Below are 24,782 nucleotides of genomic sequence, written 5' to 3' on the forward strand. Positions count from 1 at the left end.
TGGGTATATTATGTTATTCTTAAGTAAGATAAGAATACAAATAGTATCACTTGCATAAGAAAGAACAGCTCCTTAAAATGATTTTACCACAGGAAAAGCTATATAAGCAAAATCAGACTGCTGCAATTAGCTTTGTACAAAACAATCTTACAGTCAAGTTGAAAGAACAAAACAAAAGTAACATAATGAGACAGTTACAGCCAAAAGGGAGAACACACTTCAAAGTAATAGCTCTGGTGAGACTGAAAAACAGAGAAAAATCTTAACTGATAGAACATAATATTTAGAAGGAGTAAAATAGACACCCCCATCATACATGATCAGAGCTCTTGACTGTCTTCAAAGCCAATAAAAATATAAGACAGAGAAAAAACTGAGTTTGGCTCCAGATGGGTTAGTTGTGAAAGCAACAAGAAATATAAAACCTTGTGTGTGTGTGTGTGTGCAAACCTTAGACAAAAATAAGAATACATTAATGTTTAAAGAATGTATAGTTTGTGTTTGTAGATTCAAACAGCAGATATTTAGCTGAAGAAACGAACAAAAGAATGCCTGGGTGTGAACTCAGGTTTGCATTTGGAATCTCTGTGATCTAACTCCTCCCAGAGCCTCAAATTTTCCCTGGAGATAAGATCTGCTGCCTGAAGGAATTGTTGTATGGAGCCTGAAAAGAAAAAGAGAGAATGGAGAAAAGGGAAGGAGGAGGGGGGAGGAGGGGGGAGGAGCAGAATAGAAACTCAACAAAGCTGCAGACCTCTGTAACTAATTCATCCTGGGCACTTAGCATGCTGATGCTGAAGGGATGATTGTTCTTCAATCTGTGACTCCCCAAGTCCTTTCACCCAGACATTCTAACCAGTTCATACCTGTTTTACAACATCTGTTGATCTAACCTGAATCACCACAGAAAGGGTATCATAGGCTGAGAGAGAGAGACTTAAGTGACAGTGGGGCTTAGGAATCAGTCACAACATAAGCAATATGGCAAACATTATTTGACTTAACTTTTACAGAAACAAGACATCTTGTAAAATTAATGTAAATAATTTCAGATTTTAAAATAAGTATAAAGATATAAAGAATACGTCAGGGATGGTAAATGAAAACTAAAGGAAAATTTTATCCTCAACATACATTATATTTATAAATATATAAACTGGGGGTGATTTTCTGTTCCATTCGCACAGTGTGTCTGCATTGCGACCACATATGAGGTGAAGTGTGGAACTTCTCACTAAGGTGTTGCATCGGGGTGCAGTGTGATTTAAGTTTGAACACATGGCTTTTGGATTAGCGATTCTCAACTCTAATCCCCTTCCTTTCTTTGACCCACATATCTGACCATGTTATCCCTCTCTTGGCCACACATAAATGAATAACAATATCACCAAAATATTCAGACAATAGTTCTGAATTAAACTGCTACCTCCAACTCTGACCATGATTCTCAAAAGGTGAAATTACATTTATTTAGGAATGACAGTGCCCACATAACAATGTACAGTGTCACAGGAAAGAAGGTCTGAAAATATAAGATTTTGTTCACAACAGCTGTGCTAATTTATAATATCCTATTTAGAATTTAGATAACTGTGTTCTAGAACAGGATTCTTAGAAGCAGATTCCAAGTAAGCCTTCTTAGGGAGGCAGTTTACTAAGGGGTTGCTCTCAGGACACAGAAAAGAAACATGGACAAAGGCTGCAGGACAGCCTACAGGAAGTAGATGTAGACTCCAGGGTACCGGGAGGGGGGCTGCTTGATAATACTTGATACCTGAGGCAGGGGTCTGGTATGCGTGCCACTCAGTGATATGTAGCCAATTTTCTCAAAGAATGAGAAAACACTAGGAAGATGTTCAATGGGCAGGGAGGCAATATCTGCAATACAAAAAGAATTCTATCCAAATCAATAAGGAAAAATCTTAAATGAAAAACAAACGATCAAGGACTATGAGCATTTCTCAGAAAGGAGGAAATGAATTAAAAATGAATATAAGAAAGGATAATCATACTCATTAGTGATTAGAAAATGTGGAAAGAGAAATCCATTAAAACAATGAAGAACAAAAAACAGAAGGAGAAATGCCTACAGTCAGACTTCAGGAAATGGTTCTGCTGGGATAGTGCCTGTTGAGCAAGCACAGGACCTATGGTCATCACCAAACCATGCAAAAGTTCCCAAAGTGACCTGCACGTGTAAACCTAAAGCAGACATGCAGAGTCTCTCATCCCTGTGGCTTGTGGCTCACTGGCCAGCCATCTACCTAGCCACTGAGCCCCATCTTCAATGAGATACCCTGTCAACTGGGAAGTGATCCAGGAAGACAAGTAATAAAACCTTTAGCCTGCACATGTGCACATACATATACTCACACATGCACTAAACATACATACAAGCAAAAAATAAATATGCAAACAGAGGACCTCGAAGCAGAGGAGATTCATAGAGAAACGTCCATCACCAATCAGCTTCAGGAAGACAATCGACTCATTGTTTATCAAGGAAAAAACCAAAAACCAATAGCTTCTACTCTCAGTATTCTGAAAGTTAATAAAGTCAAAGTTGGAGCTTTAGTACTTACAGACTTAAGAAGGAGATGCCAATCAACAGAGAGGCTTCCTCCTGTAGTTGATGGGAAGAAATAGAGACCCACAGACAGACACTATGCAGAGAGAAAGATTTTGGACCACACAGCTCTACATGGATGTCTCCATCAATACTTCCCCTCAGAGCTCAGGGAATCCTGTGAAATAGGAGGAAGAAAGAATAGGGAAGAGAGAAAGGATGGAACACACCAAAAGAACAACAGAGCAAAGCTCATATGAACTCAGAGACTAAAGCAGCATGGCCAGGGCCTGCATGCCTCTGCATCACCTCCTCTGCACATACACTGGCTTTCAGTTTAGTTCTTTTATGGGACTCTTGAATGTGAGAATGAGTGCATCTCTGATTCTTGTGCCTTCTCTCAAGACTCTTATTTTCTGTTGGCTTGGCTTGTCCAACTTTGATATAATAGTTTTTGCTTCAACTTACTGTATCTTATTTTGTCATGTTTGGTTGTTAACCCATAAGACACCCACTTTATTCTAATGAGAGAAAGAAAGGGAGCAAATCAGGATGGCAGAGGAAGTGGGGAGGAACTGAGAGAAGAAAAGGCAGGGTAAACTGTATTCAGAGTCTACTGTATGAGAAAAGAATCTATGTTTAATAAATGGGATATAAGAAGGGGTCACAGGTCAGAATACCAAAACCATTTAGACATTTATTTTTAAAAATGTAAAGTTCAAAAAACCCACAGTTCATTATTATGAAAGAATAACACAAGTCTGCACAAGGAGCAAACACAAGAACACTTAGGGTCCATGCAAAAGTGAAAATTGCAAATGGTGCTGACGTCCAGCAGCAAAAGAGACTTTTTACATTCCATTTATTGCATAAAATAATAAACAATAGCTAAAGATAGGAGTTGGAAACATGACGTAATATGGAAAAAGTTTTCTAGCATTGTGTTTTATAATCAAGTTGCTAAACTATAGTCTAAACTACATATATGTTCAAGTGTATGTTTTAGGAAATTATGTGTGTAAAATAAATATTCTGAACATCATATAAGCATAAAACCATGCGGGAAAATCTAGAAAGATGTACTTCCAACCATTGGCCATGATTCTGCTCAGTGTGAACCATTAGTGTAATATGTAGTAAGCTTTTAATAATGAAAACACAATCACAAACTTGGTTTTCAGTTATAGCTAAGAGAATAATATAATAAAGTATAACAACAGAGCCTAATGAGAAACATAACAGGGAAGAAAATACATGTGCACATGTAAAATAAATTAAAATCATGTGAAGTGCACAAAAATTGATGACAGTGGCTGTCTCTACAAAAAGCGGGAGAAAGGCTGTGAGGGAAGCCTGAGGAGGGAGATAAAACACAAGCATAGAGTTTTAGAATCTTCTTCAAAGGTCAATATTCCAGCATAAAGTGTTTTTTTAAATAAAGCACACTAGGACTTTTTAAGTCATGCATTATCATTTCTGAGCTATATTTAACTGGGAAATTTTACATTTTAGTGATTTTTCCATTCTAAAGTGAAACTGTGAAGGTTGATATTTACTTTTCTAATGGTTAGAATTCTACTTCATTTCCTGATAACTGCAAAACTTTTTTCTTTTCCTTTTGCTGTATGGAACTTATTCCACAAATATCCTCATTATTAAGGAGACAAACTGATTCAGGCCAAGATTTCTGCCAGCTTTGAGGTTTTGAGAGCTCAACCTCTCTAATATTACCAAACAGTAACAGATTATTTGACACAATTTGCTCAAAAATGAGAGCAATGAGATGATAGGCAGTAGGTAGCTCTGTGACTCCTTTAAGGTAAGTTGAGATGCTTCAGCAAGTAAAGAGCTCATTACTCAAGTCTGACAACCTATTTCAAGCCTGAGGCTACAAAGCGCTTTGACCTCCCCGGGAGCATCATGGGACATGTGACCCTCCCAAACATATTCTTATCAGTAACATGCACACATACAAAATAATAGCAATAAAGTGTAACAATTTAAAATAAAAATAAATTTAAGTTTAATTTCTCCTTTAAAGCTTAAGAGGCCAACTAGGTGCCAGACAACAATATATACTGAAGTGTAAGAGCCTTATCAATATCTAAGAAAACTGTTCACTTAACAGTAAAAGACTGTATTTGTCTTAAAGCTTTGTTAACAGAGGGCATCAGAACAAAAACTCCTGCAGTTACACAGAGTAATCAGCAGAGGGCAGAATAGTCTGTCTTTTTATTTATAAAAGTCAAATTTTAAACTCATTCAAATAAATCTAATTTAATGGGTATTTAGTTATCAAAATATAATAAAGTCTTTAAATGATATATGACATATCAAAATATTATTTTCAATATAAATTTTCGTTTCTAAAATGCCTGATAAAATCTTTTTAATTAAAGGACGTCTCTAACTCTTAAGTAGAAAATTTTAGAAGAGTTAAAATACTAAAATTAAAAAAAAAAAAAACTTTTAAGCTAGAAACACACATAGAACTTATTCTAGGCAGCGTGGTTGCACCTGGAAAGTAAGGCAGGAGAATGAATATGAGTTCCAGGCCAAACTGGGCTACAAGTAAGACCTGGTCTCAAAAAACTAGAACTGCATTAAAATGTATAGAACTTACTCTATGGAAAAAAATTCATTAAAGAAGACAGTGGATATGGTAAGCACTTATAATCATGAGGGTGTATTTTCTGCATGTAGGCAGTCACCACACAGATAGTCAATGATATACATCAGTATAGGCAGTAGTATGTAACAGATACTCTCAATGTCTAGTCACGTGAAAACACAAATGTTAGATCAATCAAACTGACGGTGAGTGATGTTGCCATAGAGGACCCTCAACACACTCAGCCTTGTGTGGGTTGAGAACGCTGATCCCTCTATTATGGTGATCAAGCCTAATCGGTGTGTTAATTCCATTCAGTTGTGAATTGACACCATGTGCCAGGGTTGTCAGAATCATTTTTAAAGAACTCCATATTCTTTCAGAATGTATCTCAATTTATAAATTAACCGCTTTCACCAAATCCCTTATTTTACACTTATTTGTACACTGTTTTTGGATTGTGTTTCTTCCGAAGATCAGCCATGAGGCTGCCTTTTTTTAAAAAATGTGCAAAGAACATCCAAGTTTGAGAAATTATACAAATGTACACATCATACACATGTCTCTATACTACTTCATTCTAGCTCAAATACAACAATGACCCTGTTGCCCGCCATCTTCTCACAAGCACATAAGAAGGAAAAGTTCCTGCTCTAGAAACCCTTACTATTAACACTGTCTGGTGTGTCTTAGAACAGAAAACAGAGGGGAGAGTGATGTGGCATGCCCCTCTGTATGATGTGATTATGTTTTATTACCATTAGGTAATAAAGAACCTGATTTGACCTATGGCAGGGCAGAATGTAGCAAGGCAGGAAATCCAAGCCGAGATAGAAGAGGAAAGAAGACAGAGTCAGGGAGATGCCATGTGTCTGCCGAGGACGAAAGATGTCTTACCAGTAGGCCACAGCCTCATGGTGATATACAGATTAATAGAAGTTGGTTAATTTAAGATGTAAGAGCTAGCTAGAAATATGCCTTAGCCGTTAGACGGTGTTGTAATTAATGTAGTTTCTGTGTCTCAGGTCTCCGTGGCTGGAAAACCAATGTGCAGGCTCCATTTACAAAATGCTGGCTACCACCTGGCATGGATTAACATAAGACCTAAAAAAAAGTTAAAAAATAAAAGGGCTTCTAGACCAAAACAAAATAGGAGTCAATTGCAGCTTCTTGGTAACCACAATTTTTAAGATAAGCTCTGTTTGCTAGCCATAAGCAGAAGAATGGCTTCTTTAAGAGAAGGCTTCCTGGTTCATGTGGGAGACATGAATGATTCTGGCTCTTTTGAGTGGTTCTGCTAGGAAGCACTTATGGGATTTGTGAGCAGAGTGCTGCAAACTACTTAATGGTGACATAGACTTCTGCGCCCCTGGAGCTGGGGTGGTGAACATGGCTCACAGAAGTGGTAAACATACCTCTATTATGTGGGTGGGGAAGAGTCAACAGGAAAAGCTGCAACATTAATCCTAGCCACATCTGCTTAGCATTTCAAAAAATACTCTCCTTACAGACACGTATAAAAATACACAGTAAGACAGGTTCAGAAGAAAAAACCTCTGAATAGATCACATGGGTTTAAGAAAGAGTACAGACAGTCATAGATTGAAGGAGTCAAGATAATAAAATAAATATTAAAAAGTAAGAGAACACTCAGAAGGCAGAGGCAAGTGAGGTTGAAGTCAGCCTGGCCTACAAGAGCTAGTTACAGGACAGCTAGGACTGTTACTTAGAGAAACCTTGTCTCAAACAACAAAACAAAAATAAAAACAAAATAAAAACCCTAAAAAACAGAAAAAAAGGGGATAACATAAAAAAGCCACATAAAGATGGAAAATACAAAAAAATCTGGATTTATGTAGATTACTGTGTTTTCTTTTAATTTTTTGACTGTGAAGGTAAGCGCAGAGAGACATTTCATTTGTACAGATTGCCAAGCTAAACTGACATATATATTTTAAAGGTAGCTTGACTTAAAAATTTGAGTCTAAGGATATGTCACTTAATAAAATGGTTCTGCTTTTGTTTCCATAGAAGGTGAGAACCAGTGGATTCCTTCCAGGATGATGTGGGTTGATGAAACAAGACCCTCCCAAAAGGTCTTCATGAACTCTAAAAATATTTTGCCCAATAAACAGTAGGATGCAGTGTGCAGAAAACAATACCCAAATTCCCAAAATAACTGTTTATAAATATTTATTTTCCTTTTAAAAGGGTTGATTGTGAATGATTAATGTTCACAATCAATTTCTAAAATAATAATAATAATGGATATATGATATGGAAATGAGCATTTACATTAGAATGAACTTTGGTTTACTGATATAAATTTACATTTAAGGTTAATTTTGTTATATGTATATTTCTACTCTTGTTTAATGTATTATTTTATACAGTTCATTTAAAATACAATATATAATTAAGAATTACAGCTTAATAGAGTGTCATCTGTAATAATCAAACTTTTAATTTGACTAGGTAGGTTTTCTAGATGTACAAATGTATATTTCAGAAGTACTGGTATTCTTCAAATCTTTCAAAGACTTAATAGAACATGGCATTTAAAATGTTTTAAGAACTTAGACTTTTCTCAAAGTGAGACATGTCTACTTCTGACATTACCAATTACTTTAAGAGGATGATGAGCATTGAAGAAACTCATTATGGAATTTTCCTTCAATGTGACAAGGACAGACATTGGGCAAGAAACTGCTCTTGTCTAGACTGTTTGATTTTATGCTATATGAACTGGACATTTAGGATCCACAGAAAAGTGACTGCTAAACTTTCCAAAAGATGGAATGGTCCTCAGTGTTCCTGCTTCATACAGGAAACTGCCAGGCATTCTGCAGGACACAGAAGAAAGTGATTGACAAACTGCCAATACAGGCAAAACAGTGTTTCAAATTTCCTGCTTCATAAAAAAGTATTCAAGATACTATGGGCCTGTAGGCTGAAGATGGATGCCCCAATATTACAGAAGAACTTTGTGTGACTGTCCAGGCAGTGAGATGTCTCTGTCAATTCTAGGGTTTTAGAAGTTGCTTACAATATACTTCCCATTTATTAAGGTAATATTATGTCCTTCTATGGTCTTTGATGGAGTTGAAGACAGATAGTTTTCCTTAGTTATGAAAAAGATAAAATTAGATATAAAACTTTAGACTCACAAAGAAATATTATAACTGCAATTTTTGTTTGATACTTGTTTTGATATATGTAATTTTACTATGTAAAAGTTAAAAACCTTCCTTTTTATTTAGACAGAAAAAGGGAAATGATGTGGGATTCCCCTCTGTATGCTGTGAATATGTTTTATTATGATTAGGTAATAAAGAAGCTGCTTTAATCTATGGCAAGGCAGAATATAACAAGGCAGGAATTCCAAGCTGTGATAGAGAAGGAAATAAGGCAGAGTCAAGGAGACATCATGTAGCTACCAGAAGAGAAAGTTGACTTACCAGAAGGACACAGTCTTGTGGTGATATACAGATTAATAGAAATGGATTAATTTAAGATGTAAGAGCTAGCTAGAAATATACCTGAGCGATCAGCCAGTGTTGTGATTAATATAGTTTCTGTGTGATTATTCGGTTCTGGTCTGCCAGCAAACCAATGTGCATTCTCTTTCTACAGGAGGTGGCCAAGGGAGGGAAGCAGCAGAGGGGGATGTCTCCTACTAAGCTGCTAAATTAGAAGTTTTCCGGGAAGTTTCTTTCTTTTCCATATATTTCAATTGACTATCAAATCAATGAGCAACTGATTCAACAGACTAATCTATTTAGGAAGACTTGATGCCTAAAATGTGATGATGAGGTATCGGGTGCTCTGATACAACCTCAAAGAGCAATGTTTTGGTAACAATTTTAAATCAGAAAAAAAGACTATTTTTTTTTTGTCAATTCACAGATTCAAGCTAGACGCAGAACCTTTATTTTATTGCAATCATCTTTCTATTTTAATGGTCAATTATTTTTAAAAAACATAGTATTCTTTGACTTTACACTGAATTTACTTCTCTTTTTAAAAGAACTACATAGCACATATTATACATATAATATATTCATTTACTTCTTCCTGTTTAAAAATTCAAGATTTGTTAAGAAATTCAATAAACTGAGGGTTATGTTTATGTGATAGTACCTCAACACTTGTGGTAGGCTGCAATATCTGTTCTGAACAACATATTTAACTTGAGAGGTTAAGTACTAAAACAGAATTCATAGAGGTTTTGTTGGCTGTAAAGAAGAAAAGGTATTAAATAAAGTTGCCACAAGCTGTAAATTTTGCATCCTGTAACATTAAAGTCATCTGCCTTCTTGAAAGTGAGCTTGGAAGTTTGCATCTAGAAACCTATATTGGTTAAGTGGTTCACTCAATAACACACAACATTTATAGAGCTAGGCTTTCTCAATAATAGAATTATATCAAATCTAATCAAATAAGGCAGACTCAATCAGACGTGTTCTTATTTCAAGCAAAACACCTTCCCTGTAAATGTTAGATACCTCTTGTCAACTGAGGTGTCTAATATGTAGACTTTACTAAAGGTTTTTTGGTTTTGGTTTTGGTTTGTTTGTTGTTTTGTTTTTGTTTCTCTGTGCAGTCCTGGCTGTCCTCAAACTTACTCTGTAGACCAGAATAGTGTTGAATTCAGAGATCTGCCTCCCTCTGACTCCCCAATGCTGGGATTAAAACCGTGTACTATCACATCCAGCTAAAGTTTAGTTTTTATGAGAAACATAGTTTTATCTCATCCTTTTGTGGATTTCTCCTAATCAAGAAATTCACCAGAATAGTGACTCGTACTTAATGAACACAGGCTATTTACGCTGCCTAACAACTTTGTGTATGACTATAATTCTTATCTGGTAAATAAACAAATTGGTCAGGTCAGGGAGGTGATGCTAGGATTAAATGAGGTTGTAGACGGCCAACACAAAACGAACTCATTGGAATTTCTGTAGACCCTTTGTCTGGGCATTTTTTGTCTTACTGAATTTTGTTTATATATTATAGTTTCCAATTTTGTGTTGCCATGGTGTGTGTGTGTGCTAGCATTTGTTTTTTGTATCTGCATGTGTGTATGTATGTGTACAAGAACATGTATATGTGTTTTACCTGAACGTATAAGCCATACATATACATGTACATGTATGTGCGCATGTAAGTGTATGTGCACATGAGTCTGGTTTTTTTTAATTTTTCTTTTGTTTTTTTATACTATTTTTGTTTGTTTAAGTTTTTGTCAGTTTTTTCTAAAGAAAAAGGATATAGAGTTGGGTGGGTAGGTGGGTGGTAAGGATCTAAGAGAAGTTGAGGTAGAAGGAAACCATGAACAGAATATATTCTATATTTTTTTTCTATTAATAAAATAAACAGCTACAACTAGTAGACTTTCTATGAGCCTAATAACTGCATAAATATGTATTTTATGAAACCTCAGTATTTACATGTTTTTTAAATATACTTTCCTCAATAGTATCACACTGTTCATTTATATAATTGAATTAAGGAAAGTATATAAATTGGTGATATAATCTCATTGATAAAAGCAAATCTCATTGAAAAACAGATTAGCTAAAATTACTTGTCCTTAGAAGAAAAGGTTTAGAAGCATCAAACACAACTTTCCAGCCACATTGGCATGCCCATTTCTATAGTCCATAGAAGAAAAAGGAGAGTGACTCACTAAAGTATGGCCTCTGAGTAATGATGCCCCTGCTCTCTCCAGCATTTCTTTAGGAAACATGTTTTACTGAGTATTAATCCACCCTCTGACTAACACAGGGTTTGTTTTCTCAGTAGGTGAGAAGCTGACCTGCTTTAAAACATTTAAGAAAGTAGCAGAGTCCATGACAACATGAGAAAGGGAAGCTGACAAACCCCATCACTTCTTCACACATGCACAGGTAGGAATGGAAACCAACCCAGGTCTCTAACATTAGCTCTGCTAAGGGAATCTCTGCCTCTGCAGACAAAGGGAAAGGAAGCTTGCAGTCTACTGAGTAAACTTCCGTCTGAGTGACATTTCCCCAGAACACACAAACAGTGTAGTGCATTCTCAAAGTTTTTTTTTTTTTTCTATGAAGCTACTTCTAGATATACAGGCAATGGAAAAAAGTTATGTTAAGTCACTTCAAAGTCTTTCAGTGTGGGAGAGGCACCAAAATAAATGAAGCAGCCAAATGAAATGACCTACAGCAGTGGTGTGCTTTGTGCAAACAACCAGAGTGATGAGATCCCAGGTTAAGGTGGTGCTGGCCGAGGAGGTGATGTCTTATCAGAATGGAAGTAATCTTCTGGGAGAGGCAAGATGAAATGGAAATTGTCTGGGTAAACATGCACTGCCCAAGACCTGAGTGATGGAGGATGTATCGTGAAACACAGCGATACACACACACACACACACACACACACACACACACATACATATATATAAGTTTATTAGGCGGTGCAATGGGGGAACAGACTAATAGATACAGGACAAGGTATAAATAGTTGCAGAATCCTTCCATTTTGTTCAAGAGAGCTGGGAACCAACCACACCACTTCATGCAGCCTGACCCAATCTTCACCATCCAAGAGAGAGTTTAATCTCTCTCTCTCTCTCTCTCTCTCTCTCTCTCTCTCTCTCTCTCTCTCTCTCTCTCTCTCCTACTCTTCTATTAAGCAGTTAAGTATGCAGACAAGAAGCCTCAAAAACCAGAAAAAAAAAAAAAGAAGAAGAAGCCATAAGCCTGGTGTCCCAAGGCTATTGGTGGAATGAGTTTCCACAATATTTCCCTTTTTTGTCTAAATAAGAAGATTCTAGACCAGGTGGTGGTAGCATGCACCTTTAATCCCAGCACTCAGGAGACAAAGGCAGGCAGATTTCTGTGAGTTTGAGGCCAGTCTGACCTACAAAAGCTAGTTCCAGGACAGGCTCCAAAGCTGCAGAGAAACACTGTCTCAAAACAACAACAACAAAACACAAACTAAAAAAGAAGATTCCAAACCCAATACAAAACTATATTAACAATTATCAAGTTTTGTCCAGGAAAAAGAAAGAGTAATAACATAAACAAAAATGGAACTACAACCAAAAAGAACAATATCAAGTAAGAAATACATACTAAGTAGCCAGGTCACAGGTAATTGGCAAATAACAGAGATTATTCCAATAACTGTCTGATCCTTGCAAGAGCTCCTAACTCATCTTAGTGCAGCATTAACTGGAAACCACATTATTGTACCCTCATTATCCATCTGCACTCTTCAGTCTCCTGTGACTCAGTGTTGGTGGCAAACAATGCAAAGCAATGAGCAGCACTTTAGGAATGTCTGTAATACTGAGATAAAGTGTTTAAACCATGGAGTTTCTAGATAATTTCTCATGTTTTATGAACTTTCCATAGAGAATAGTTAACTAGATTTTGTTTCCTAAAGAGAAATACCAAAACTACTTCCAGTTTCACCCACTGAAAAGCAGAAAAAAAAAAGAGGAAAGATCTAGTCTTTTGCAACAACAATAGCCATTTTATACTACTACAACAAGAACAGCTCATACACTGTACTCCTAAATAATAATTTGATAACACAGAATGCTTCTGCTTTTCGGCTGACCCAGTTTTTGGAAATTTTTATTAATGGAAGAACCCTAATTGGTATTTTGGATTTCAGCCCAATGGCAGTATTGCTTCTCCTATAAGTTGGACCAAAATGCAATGTGTAAATGAGGCTGTTCTAAAATCAAGACACTCATTCTGGCCACTAAAGTACCATTTAGTAATTACAACAGCAGCACATGTTGCTGCAGTGACCAGAAGCAAGGTGCGTCTCTCCCATTCTATAGCAATGAGTTTACCCAAGGCCACACAGTGCCTGAGCACTTCTCTGCAGCATTTCTGGAGATCAAGTCGTGAAGGGAGAGCATTGAAGTCTCCAAGAAATATTTATATGAAATAGAAGGTTTGCAAACATTGTTAAAATCTAGTGGGTGGGGATCTGTACTAAACTTACAGAAAATTAGAAACAGGTACATCTTTTCCCCTGCCTTAAATGAACTTATTATCTAATTGACCAAAATAATCAGGAAATGAAGACAGAAAGTAAGTTATACCAATATTGACTATAAATCCAGTGTAGCTCTAAGAAGCGATATATAATTTCATCATCATTTTGAGTAATTAAGTTCATTTATTAAGCATCCACTGAAATGCAGGTATACTGTTGAAGGCAGAAAACCAAAGATACTTTTCTCTTTTGTCTATGTCCTTATTCACTTTTGATCATACCATGGAACACAATACCTCTAAAGCAGTGATTCCTAACTAGTGGGTCATGACTCCTGGGGGTCACATATCAGATATTTTCATTATGATTCAAAACAGTGGCAAATTTACAGTTATGAAGTAGTTAGGAAATAATTTAATGGTTGGGGGTCACCGGTTGCAGCACGAGGATGGTTGAAAACCACTGTTCTAAAGCACTGGACCTAACCCTTGCTGATCTACCTAAACCACTGGTTCTCAAAGCAGATTCCTTGGTCCAGCAGCAGCAGCATCTCAGAAACCACTATAAATGCAAAATCATATTTGGCATGATGCATGATGGTTTTACCACACCATCACTGGAGAATGTCAGGAGAATCCTGAGGCCAGGTTAACTGTGTAAAGTGAGTTGGTCTCAAAAAAAAAAAAAAAAAAAAAAAAGAAGGTAGGAAGTTATGGATGAAAGCAAGGTCTGTAGTCAGACCGTGAAACGATCAGAAACTTGGTGTTTCCATCAGCTATCTTGAAATGTCCAACCCCAAGGTGATGTTTCAGACTCAAGCTTGGTCATGTAACAAGGAAAAAAGGATCCTGGGAGTGAATACAGGTTTACTTGTAGCTAACCACAAAATAAGAACTAGAAACACAATTCTAACTGAAAAGGAAGAATAATTTCTATCCCACCACAAAATCAAAGCAAAAAATTTCTTGCTCTCACATATACATTTATTTATTCACTTATTTCCTTATAGAACCACTCAAAACTTATGTCTTAGAAAATTTAGGTGTTTGTTAGTATAGTGTGTGATACACAAAACATATTCTCCTTTCAATTAATAATGAACTAAGGATACTGATATTTTACACATATTGGTTAAAATTTAGAAATTTAGTAATTTTAGAAATTTAATAAATCACAAAGAAAAAAATGTCTTTAAATATTCTTTTTCCATTTTTCTTTGGTTATTCCTTTTTTAACCTCACCACTTCATTAATTGTCTGTATGCATTAAGATCACTGCTCTTAGTCATTGATTTTAAATATTATCCCGTTCCATTTTTGCTCATTTAAAATTTTGAGCTTCAATTTATGTAATCTGATATATCATTCATATATTTTCTTAATTTTCAAAGCTTTATAAGTGGAATAGTACTGCAATTTCTGACATACAATATTTACCTATCAGCATCATGAAATATTGGCAAGTTTGTGTTTATATTTGACTTTCTTATTTTATGTATCATTTTCCAACTTCAGCATGCATGAAAACTCAAAGATTTGGTGCAATAGGAAGACTCTTGGGCTGCATGCACATCTTCTGATATAGTAGGATTCAGAGAGAAAATCTTAAATCCTGGTAAGTCTCCAGATTGGGTAGACATTGTGGGTACATGGCCATGCTGTGATTATCAGCAGGCTTGAATACCTGTCAGCAGACCAAACAGTCTTTAAGTGAAAACAGGAGCTTCATACACATTAACTTATAGTGATTGAGCTATAAGAAGCAAATGGATGAGAGAAAATTAATTTCAGAATGGTGTCAAAAAAAAGTTGGGCCCATAGTACTTTTTTATGATGTGAATATGAGTTTCTCTGAGAAACAATAAGCTATGTCAAAATGTAAAGGTATACATCTATAGTAAAATTCCATTAATATTAATTAACTTATAAAATTTCATTTGCACAAGAAATAAATATTTCTTTATATTTTATGCTAATTACTTTTCTTTATCCACATTCATTTTTACCAATAGGAGAAATTTATAAGGGAAATATCCATATAGGGCAATTGAACAAGTGAGACAAACTATCTAAGGAAAAGCTTACTGAATTTAATTATTTTCTTCAGTAAAATAATAAAATCTATTTCATCTCTTTGCCAAAAAAAAACAGAATTATAAACCAAAGATGAGGTGGGTCTAACCTGAGTATTATATTTTACTTAATAGAATATTTAGTAGTATGTATATCATAAATACTCAAAAGTATCCAGGACCTGCTTTTAAACTACATCAATGATGAGATACTTTTAAATCACACAAGACAGTCAAGTGTTACTGGGTTTTCTCTGAGGAAGATGACACACAAGTTCACTTAAGAGATAGTATGAAAAGAACGTGTTGTCATGGTATATATCATCCCATTTATACAGAAGAGAAGACACAGAAAACAGATAGATATCCAGAGAAAACTGAACAAAGCTACAAACAGTAATCCTGTAGGGGGATCATTTCCTTCCCTTATAGCAAATGCTTTAATGTAACATTGGGCACTCAGTGCTCACCTATACTGTACTCTGAGCAGAAAACTCTTACCAGCTTCATTAAGACCTAAGTGTGAGATAAGTAAAGTAACGGACCTTAATCTGACTTCCACAAAACAAAGTAATTCAAAATGTCCCTGTTTATACTGAAATTCCTTTAAAGAGTCATAGCCAAGAAGCCAGTAAAAACATATTATACAAGCTTGTCCACTACAGACATTTAGAGATTTGTAACTAAGCTGATACTGTAGTCTGGGTAAAGATAAAACCACTGGAACATTAACCCTTATACAACCTATATAAATCTCAACCTTAAATTTCACATTTATTTGTCCAATTAAAATGCTTCAAAATTATGATGAGCTAAAATTTATTCAAATTCTCAACTACATCACAGAAATTACAAAATATATACAAGTCCATATATATATACATATGGGTCTATAATATGTGTGGTTCCCTACATAGTGTTTTAATCTGGTCCATAGAGTAGATACAGCAGTGTTATTATCCTAAAATAAATATATTCTATAATATGTATTGATATAAAACAATATACATCTAAAAATCAAGTATAGCTAAAATGGCTTTAGTGAAACTGCAGTACATTTCTGTTATAGAAATAGTTTTTGGCTTTTAAAAAATCTCTATTTCAAAAGTACCTTCCTAGATGATGCATAACTCATTTTATTAATTTACATGTAGAAAGACTGGAAACAAGAAGAAAATATGACATTTTATAAACTTAACACCATGACACAGCCAGCATACTTAGTTGTTTTTCCTGTGGCCCAGGGAGTTGTTTTGTAGCCCAGATAGCCCGGGAATATGTAGTGATATTTCCTGCCCACATCTCATAAATTCATCTACTCACCACTCCTAGCACACCTAGACTCTTGATTGCTGACTCTGGGAAGAAAGCAGAGTCTTTCCTAGGAAGGATCTGACTTCTATCACCTCTGCAAGTCCTAAGGAAGCTTAGGGTGGGTGCCTAGGACTCCTTGGCCATATGATTTCCCATAAAAAACAGAAGTTTTTTATAATAAAATATCAACAACTAAAAAGCACTGGAACACATTTGTGGAAGCTTAATTGGTATGCAGGTGCAATTAAGATGATTCAGGAAGTATAAACGAGAAGCCATATGGTCCTTAGTTTCTCAACAGTGCAAGCAGGAATGTCAGCACTGGATCTGAGTACAGCACTATTGAAAAACTGCTTTGCTCAGTCATCCTGAGTATGACTTTGAAAACCAGTTTAGAAAATGAAGTGATTCCAACATATCCAAATGTGTAATATTTGAAATACATCCAATGAGGCAAGTCAATCTCAGCATCCCCATGGTGACACAAGAGGGCCTTCTGCACAGGATAAGCCAACGTTCCCTCAGTTAGAGTTTGGCTATCTTTCAAATCTAAAAGTTCCAGACAAGCAACGGTCAATGCAAAAACAATTGATGCATCAATATATGGCCCAAACCAGCAGTTAGCTATCTTTGACTATCTTTCCCAAGAACATACAGAAAGAATAACAGATAAAAGTCAATCCTGAAAACATCCCAATCCAAGCTCACAAAGGGTATAACTAGGGTTGATTATAGCTTTATGTCGATGTTTCCTTGCAGTGTTAAAGAAAAAGAAAGCTGCCTTGGTCTGGGCATGACCTAGAGTGAAAAAACCAAGTCAGTCCCAGTGAAATGAAGACACAGTGTGTAGGAATCCCTGCCATCAATAGTGCAGTAGACATGTTTAGGAAAGAAAAGGAATAGAATAGGTTTTAAACACTTTTCTAACTGGAATGTATCATGATATACATAAATAGAAGTTTGACTTCAAATGTTCCTGGCACTTAATTGCAAATGGCTTTAGCTAAGAATAAACTCTGGGTAGTGCAGTGTGAATACATGATTTAAGATATGGGCATGGAAGGCTAAGATAACAATTCTTGCTGAAACATGATGCTGAGCTGGTATTGGAGGTGTTCCAAGCTTCCATTAATCAGTGTGGTAAAATACTTTGTTGAATGGCCTGAAGACAGTTTTGTCTGTCAGAAGCCTCTGGATTTCTTATTCCGAGGGTTGACTTGGCAGTGTGACATTGTAGAAACTCACTGCTGCACCATAAGGACAGTCAGGACATTGATATATGACAGTGTGTATAACTGAAGGCCGTGTTAGTTTTAGTTGTGGTCTCTTAATGTCTACTTTTTCCTTTCTTAATCAAGTCCAATCAACTAACTTTGATACACATCTCCTCGTAAAATAATCCCCGTGAGGGCATTAAAGTTACACTGCAGCAAAGTCTCCCAACCCCCTTCCTCTTTCTACTGTGACAATCCTTACTGAGGCTCAGTGAGCCTTAGTGACAAAAAAAAAATTAGAAGGAAGAGAAAGGGAGGAAGGAAATGGGGAAGAAAGAGGGAGGAGGTAGGAACAGAGAGGAGGACAGAAAGATGGATCATGATGTGATCCCACTATTTGTTCAAGAACATACTTTCTAAGATAAAAAGATTTAGTACCAGGATTCTGCCACAAGATCTAGAGGAATGGATTGATTCTTTTATTCTCCAGATTCTTAAAACCAGATATGAAAAATGCTTTGATGGGGAAAGCCCTGTTAACCAATAATATTTAAGAGGTGGGTCTTAGTTAAGGCGTGGCTTTGCTGGGACCCGGGTAAAAAGCTGTGGACCTCCATGTGAGCTCTCTCTGCGCCTTTTCCCACGGGACACTGCTGTGCTTGGATTTCTCATTTCCTGTTTCATGAGTTTTCCCTTTATAATAAATAAAATATACTTGTTTTATCCTTAGCTCGCCTGGTTATTTCAACAATGCTTTTATAAGATAATTTACTTTATAATTTCCCTCTTACCAACTCTGTGATTTTCTTTTGCATTGTTGATGTTTTAATAAATGACCTTAATAGACCACTAAGGATAATGATCCTTCCCTCTGACAAAAATTTACTTAGGCAAAGATCTCTGGACTCATATGAAGTATTCTTATAAAATATAAATATGAGTATTTTAGTTACTTTACTTAGGTTATTGTACAGAGAAAATGCCCAAATTAATTTTCCAAGAAGCTTATACCAAAATCTTAAGGCATCATGTAGTATTCATTTGCAGTCTACAGTGTGTCCAGGCCACAGTGATTTCCAGAAGCCAGGAATGTTCAGAGAGTGGGTACTGAAAAGCTCTTACACACTGTAGGCATTTATTCTCTTTTCCCTGAGTTACAGACTCTTTGGTGGAGAACTTCTCAGTCAAAATCTGAGTAAAAACAAGGTCAAGACTTTCTTGCTAGAGTCCTAAGTATGCTAGAGTGCTCCCCAGCCGTTTCTCGTTCTCATTCCCTCTCTCTCTCTCTCTCTCTCTCTCTCTCTCTCTCTCTCTCGACACACACACACACACACACACACACACACACACACACACACACACTGGCTCCGTCATAGAGCTCCATCAACAAATACTAATCTGTAAAACTTAGAAAATCAAAACCACTATAGCACACTAATACACATGAATGGTCAGACTAGCATTCGAGTGTAGACAAGTGAGTGAGTGCACAGGGCACTGTTCTTGGTTACTTCTTTGATGGCATTGTCTTGGTTTTTTGTTCCATTTTTTGTTTTGTTTTCTTCATTAAACAAAGAATAGCCCTTTTTTGTTTTTTTTAACTGCACATTGTAATTTCTATAGCCATAGAATTTGCTAAGTAGTTACTTAAAAGTATCTTCAAAGTACTTAGTTATTATCAAGGTTATAACATTCTTACTGCTTTTGCTAAAAATGCTTAATAACTAACAGACTTTATTTAACAAAATTACTATTGTCACCACTTTTTCCTTTCTCTTACCCTCCACTCCTCTGTTATCCTCCTCTCTTGTGCTTGCATTTTGTGTATGAAGCACCTTCTCAGATGTAGGGATTATTGACAGATGCTTGAAAAAAAAAACACTAAGCATATTGATACCTAAGTGATCATGTGTCTGGAAATGTCTCTCTCCATTATGCCTGCTAGCCAAAAGTAGACTTAATTACCGAAGCCAAGAAATACACTTGTGGTAAGACTATGTCAGATTCTAGACATGGTGGAGACTGCTGGAAAACACAATGCCTTTGGAACAGCCAAGAAAAAATAAAAATAAAAAAAAAAAAACAGCCAGACTTACCACTTAGAAACTGTGTAGCAAAAAAAAAAAAAAAAATCCATTTCTCTCTCTTAATCTAAGTTTCTTTATCTATAAAACAGAAATAATAGTGGCTGCCCATATAATTTTATCATGGGTTACATGAGAATAAACACAAAGAGCTTGAATAATGTGAAGTGTATTTTCTTTACCATATATTGTTTCATTTTAGCCATAATATACAGTATGTATTTTGTAATAGAATTTCACATGACTGGGCACCACAGGAACAGCCTTCCACAGTGCTGCAAATAACCAGACAGAGAACTGCAGCTGAATACAGAGGAGTGATATAAACATGTTTGGAAGTCATATACAACTTGAGGACACAAGCTACAAAACTTGGAAAAACTTTGCATATGTTGGTCACACCACGGAAGGTCACAAGCAGAGCTCATGTTTGGTGGAGAGAGGCAAATGCCCAGCTCCATCATTAACTGACTACATAAACTTAAACACAGTATATAAAGTCCCAGGGCTCCATATTCCTCTATAAGTCATCTGAAATGAGAGTGGCAAACCCCATCAGGAAAGTACACACTTTTAATCTCAGCACTCAGAAAGCAGAGATGGGTGACGCTCTGTGCATTTGAGCCCAGCTTGGACTGCACAGTAAGTTTTAGGACAGCCGGTGTTGCATAGTGAGACCCTGTCTCAAAAACAAAACAAAACAAAAACACAGAATGACAAGTTCCCACCTACTGTGATAGCTGGACATTATCCATAGGTGAACAGTGTCTAAAACACAGAAAGCAAACAGTAGGCGTTATCACACATGTAGACTAGCTACTCATTAGTCCATATTATAAAAGGTTTTCATGGAGTTGGAAAGAGGCCTTAACTTGTAAGACACGAGAGAAAACCCTTTCCTTTCACAAGTTGATTTTGGCCAGTGTTTATCACAGAAAGAAAAAGAAAACTGAAACCCTTGCTGACTGAAAACACCACAGTAGACTAGTCTTAGAGTGGAAAAGTATATCATTAAAGGTGGGAGAAGAATACTTTCAGGTAGAGAACGTATGTTCATAAGTATAAATGCATTGATAGATATTTTATACGTATACATAAAACTGCAAAGGGAAGCAAAAGTCAAGACCACTACAGGAAAATTAAGTTTGAGGTCACTCCTTGAAAGTTCTTCATTTAAAAAAATAAAGTCATAAGTATAATGACATTAATAAACTTTTATATATTTAATTTTCAGAAAGTGTAATATGGCTAAGACTTTCACATTTTATCTCTAAGCTCTATTCTAGAACTGTACAGAACCAGTTACTATGACCTATGTTATGTTTGAATCTGTAATGCCCTACATAGACACATGGCTGGAAGGCTTGATCCAGAACCAGAGTACTATTTTGGAAGTAGAGCCTGACTGAAGAGAATAGAATGTTTGGAATGGGTTCCCTGATGCATGCCATTCCTGTACATTTTCAACCTAACGCTCCAATCCCTGCCCAACATTATGTGACGCGTTTATTTGACTATACTCTCTCATCAGCATGAGGTCTTGCCTAAGCATTTAGAATCAAACAATTGTGGATTGAAAGTGCTAAAACTAAGCAAAGTAAACCCTTATTCTCTTAAATCACTTTTGTTAAAATGATCAAAAAGCCTGTCAGATATAAAAAATTAATACCAGAGAAATGTTGCTGTCAATACACCTAAAAATGTTGGTCTTGGGGCTCTATAATTGGTTTCATAGTAGAAATTTGGAAGAGTTTGAAAGTGGAGGCTAGTGGGACCCTGAAACATTGTACATAATGCTTCTGGTAGAAACTCAGAACACAAGAGGCATGTTTTTCATATCCTTCTGGCCACAAAAGATGAGCTTGTTAAAAGAGACAGCCAAAAAAATCTCGTTGTTAAAGAGTCTCACACCACTACAGAGAATTCAAACATTGTCCTGGGGCAATGGCAAACAGGCTGAGAGCATTTCAGAAGTTTGTCAGAAACCATCCATCCCAGGTTCTGGGACATACAATTGTAAACTCATTGAAAAAGCTTCCCCTTAAGAAGGGAGCCATTTGGGTGTGTTGTTCCCACATGGCTGTCTAAATGCCTGTTTCCCAAGGCTCATACCCTGGGGCATTAGAAGCCAACACAATCAGGGTTCATGGATGCCCAGTTAGTAATCAAATCTTGGCACCATCAGTGTTGTTCTGGACATAAAAACAGAGAATTCAAAAGACACAGGGTCATAGAAGCTTTCACTTTAATTTTTAAAGGGCAAACAGGCCAGGCAGCATGTATCAGGGGTGGATTCCCTATAAGGAACCACTGAGAGAGCAATGCATATAGTTATGAGACAAAAGCTTAATGGAAACTTCAAAATGATGGAAATGCCAAGAACATGGAATTTTATCAGGAAAGCTACAGACAATAGTACATCCTGCCCAGGAAGAAGCCATGTAGAATACAAATACTATAGCAGAGAAAGAGTCACACAAGCCCACTGGAACTCACATGATGTGCAACTAATACGTAGCCACAGGCTTTAATGTTTTCCTTTTGGGGTTTGGTCTAATCATTCCTTTTGGGACCTGGAATAAGTGCTATGTGCTAGTACTTAATGGAAATACAATATTTTCTTCTGTATTTTTCACAGACTCACAAAGAAGAGATTGCCTTGTCTCTCAATAGACTTTGAATTTGAAATTTAATCAATAAAGTCACAGTTAAGACTGGGGATTTTGGAAGCTAAAATAAATGCTTACATTGTGAAATGGCCTTGACTCTTTGATATGATTTAAATATACAATGTCCCCATCAGCTCATGACTCGGTCCTCATATGCCGGGCTATTTTGAAAGGTGGCTGGACCTTCTTGAGTAAAAAGGTGGCTTGAGGAAGAGCCTTACTGGCAATTATTCCCAGTTTGTTCCTGTCTAACTCTGACCTCTTGGCTGACATAAAGACTTTTTCACTGAAATATTCCCACTACTGAGTGAATAGGACCAAGCAACCATTGGATCAACCCTTCTGACATAGCTCAGAAAGTAATCCCTCCCAACGAAGTTGTCTATGCCACAGCAGTGGGAAAGTTAACTACTGCACCAGTTACAATCAAAGAAATGTATAGAATACAGTGGCTATGCATTCTTTAAAATAACATCATTCAGACTGATCTATCAAACTCTGTTTCTCAAAAGGTATTGATAGACCACACCTTGGACGTTTTTATATCTCATATCATGTTTTCACATTCCATACACTTTGATATTCCAAACCAAGAAACAGTAATTAACCTCTCTACAATAAAGAAATTTTTCATCATCCAAAGAACAAATAATACATATTGAACAGTGTAAAAATTCTTTGTATTTCACATCCACTGAAATTCGATTAACCTGCCAAGCAGTGGTTTCATTTTACAATGACCATTTGAGGTAAACGTGCTATTCAGAAAGCTATGTGTTCACATAAACACATAACTAATAACTTTGTCAAGGCTGAAACATACACAAGCAATAACTGTATGCCTCATTATTCATTATTTATGCCCTGGAAATGCTTAAGCATGCATGCACAGCCCATTTATGGTGGTTCTCCAGTTCCGATCCTGGGCAGTCCTAGATGCTTGTGTTATTGCCAGACCCAAGGTTCCACAGTCTGTCTTTATGCTGTTTATCTAGCATTTGGGGGGGCCTTTCTCATCACCTTATCCTGTGCACTCCTCCAAGCAGTATTATCTTCAAGTGTCTATCATCATTCACTCTCATAACATGGCCAAAGTATCTCAAGTGCTGTTGCTCTATCCTGTAGTTTACTTTTTATATATGGAGATGTTTCTTAATGTCATTGGTGCACAGCCTCTCTCTTCATGTGATGCCCAGAATAATCCTGAGACATGCTATCTCAAGCTCATTCAGCCGCTGTTCTGAGGAACATTTCATTGTACAGGTTTGGAGTTGTAAAGAAGGCAACTCAAGACAAGTGTCTCATATACTTGTAATTTTGTTGTTGTTAATGTCTCTTGTTGATCAAACCTTTCCTAGTGCCTAGAATGCAGGCTTCGCTATCCCTCTCTGGCTCTTGATGACTGAAATAGTTCCCTCCTTTGAACTGAAGTTTTCTACCAGATAGACAAAGTTAACTGTTTGCTTGAGGCTCTGACTCTTTATTACATTTTAAAACCCTTGTGCCCCCTTCCCTTGTGTTGTATCTCAGTCTTCTAGATGTTTACTTTCATACCAACTTTTTCATTTACTTCCAACACTCTATTTTCCATGGCCTGAAGCTCATTTGGACTTTCTGCACAGTAGAAAATCACATTAATATGAGATAAAGAGAAAACCTCCATGGAAAAATGCATTAGTAAGAAGAAAATATTTGACAATTTAATGAACCAGTTTCAACACATGTATTCTGAAAACTCCAAAACATGTTCTATAGAAATTAAAGGATATAATCACTGGAATATGTCCCATGACCTCTGATTAGATGACAATGCTGTTTAATGACAATGCTCTCCAAATAAATCTTGATCTTCAATTTCCCGTGTCGAAATCTCAGCTGGCTTTATTTTGTAGAAATTGACAGACTGACCCTTAATTTAACATAAATGGAAACAGAGCAGCCAAGAAAATTTGGAATAGAAAACAAAGTTGAACAACACATTCTCTCCAGTTTCAAAACATATTATAAAAGCATAGTCATCAAGACAGTATGATAATGGCATCAGAATAAATATTTAAGTCAGGGGGACAAGATAGTCCAGATTAAACTCTCACCCTTTCTTTAGGTGATTTGCAACATGAGGGTGATAAGAAATTTCAGTGAAGGACTTAAACTCATTTCAACAAATAAGTTATAGAATAATGGCATAATCCCATGTAGAATAATGAAGTCGAGACTCTCTTTTGCATGATGCACAGAAACTAATTCAGAATAGTCCATAA

General features: G+C 36.3%; 1 protein-coding gene across 3 annotated transcripts in view; it reads right to left on the minus strand.

Moving 5' to 3' along the window:
* Ccser1 (coiled-coil serine rich protein 1) overlaps positions 1-24,782 on the minus strand; it is a 1,171,018-nt gene that overhangs the window by 1,039,071 nt on the left and 107,165 nt on the right. The window contains exon 2 of one of the 3 annotated variants that reach the window (XM_057763695.1): positions 2,583-2,744. The exons of the other annotated variants lie outside the window; for them this stretch is intronic. The gene's annotated coding sequence lies outside the window, so the exon portion shown is untranslated. The remainder of the gene's footprint in view (positions 1-2,582; positions 2,745-24,782) is intronic. 3 annotated transcript variants of the gene reach the window in all.

Source organism: Chionomys nivalis, chromosome 1 (assembly GCF_950005125.1).
Source record: "Chionomys nivalis chromosome 1, mChiNiv1.1, whole genome shotgun sequence".
Lineage (NCBI taxonomy): Eukaryota > Metazoa > Chordata > Mammalia > Rodentia > Cricetidae > Chionomys > Chionomys nivalis.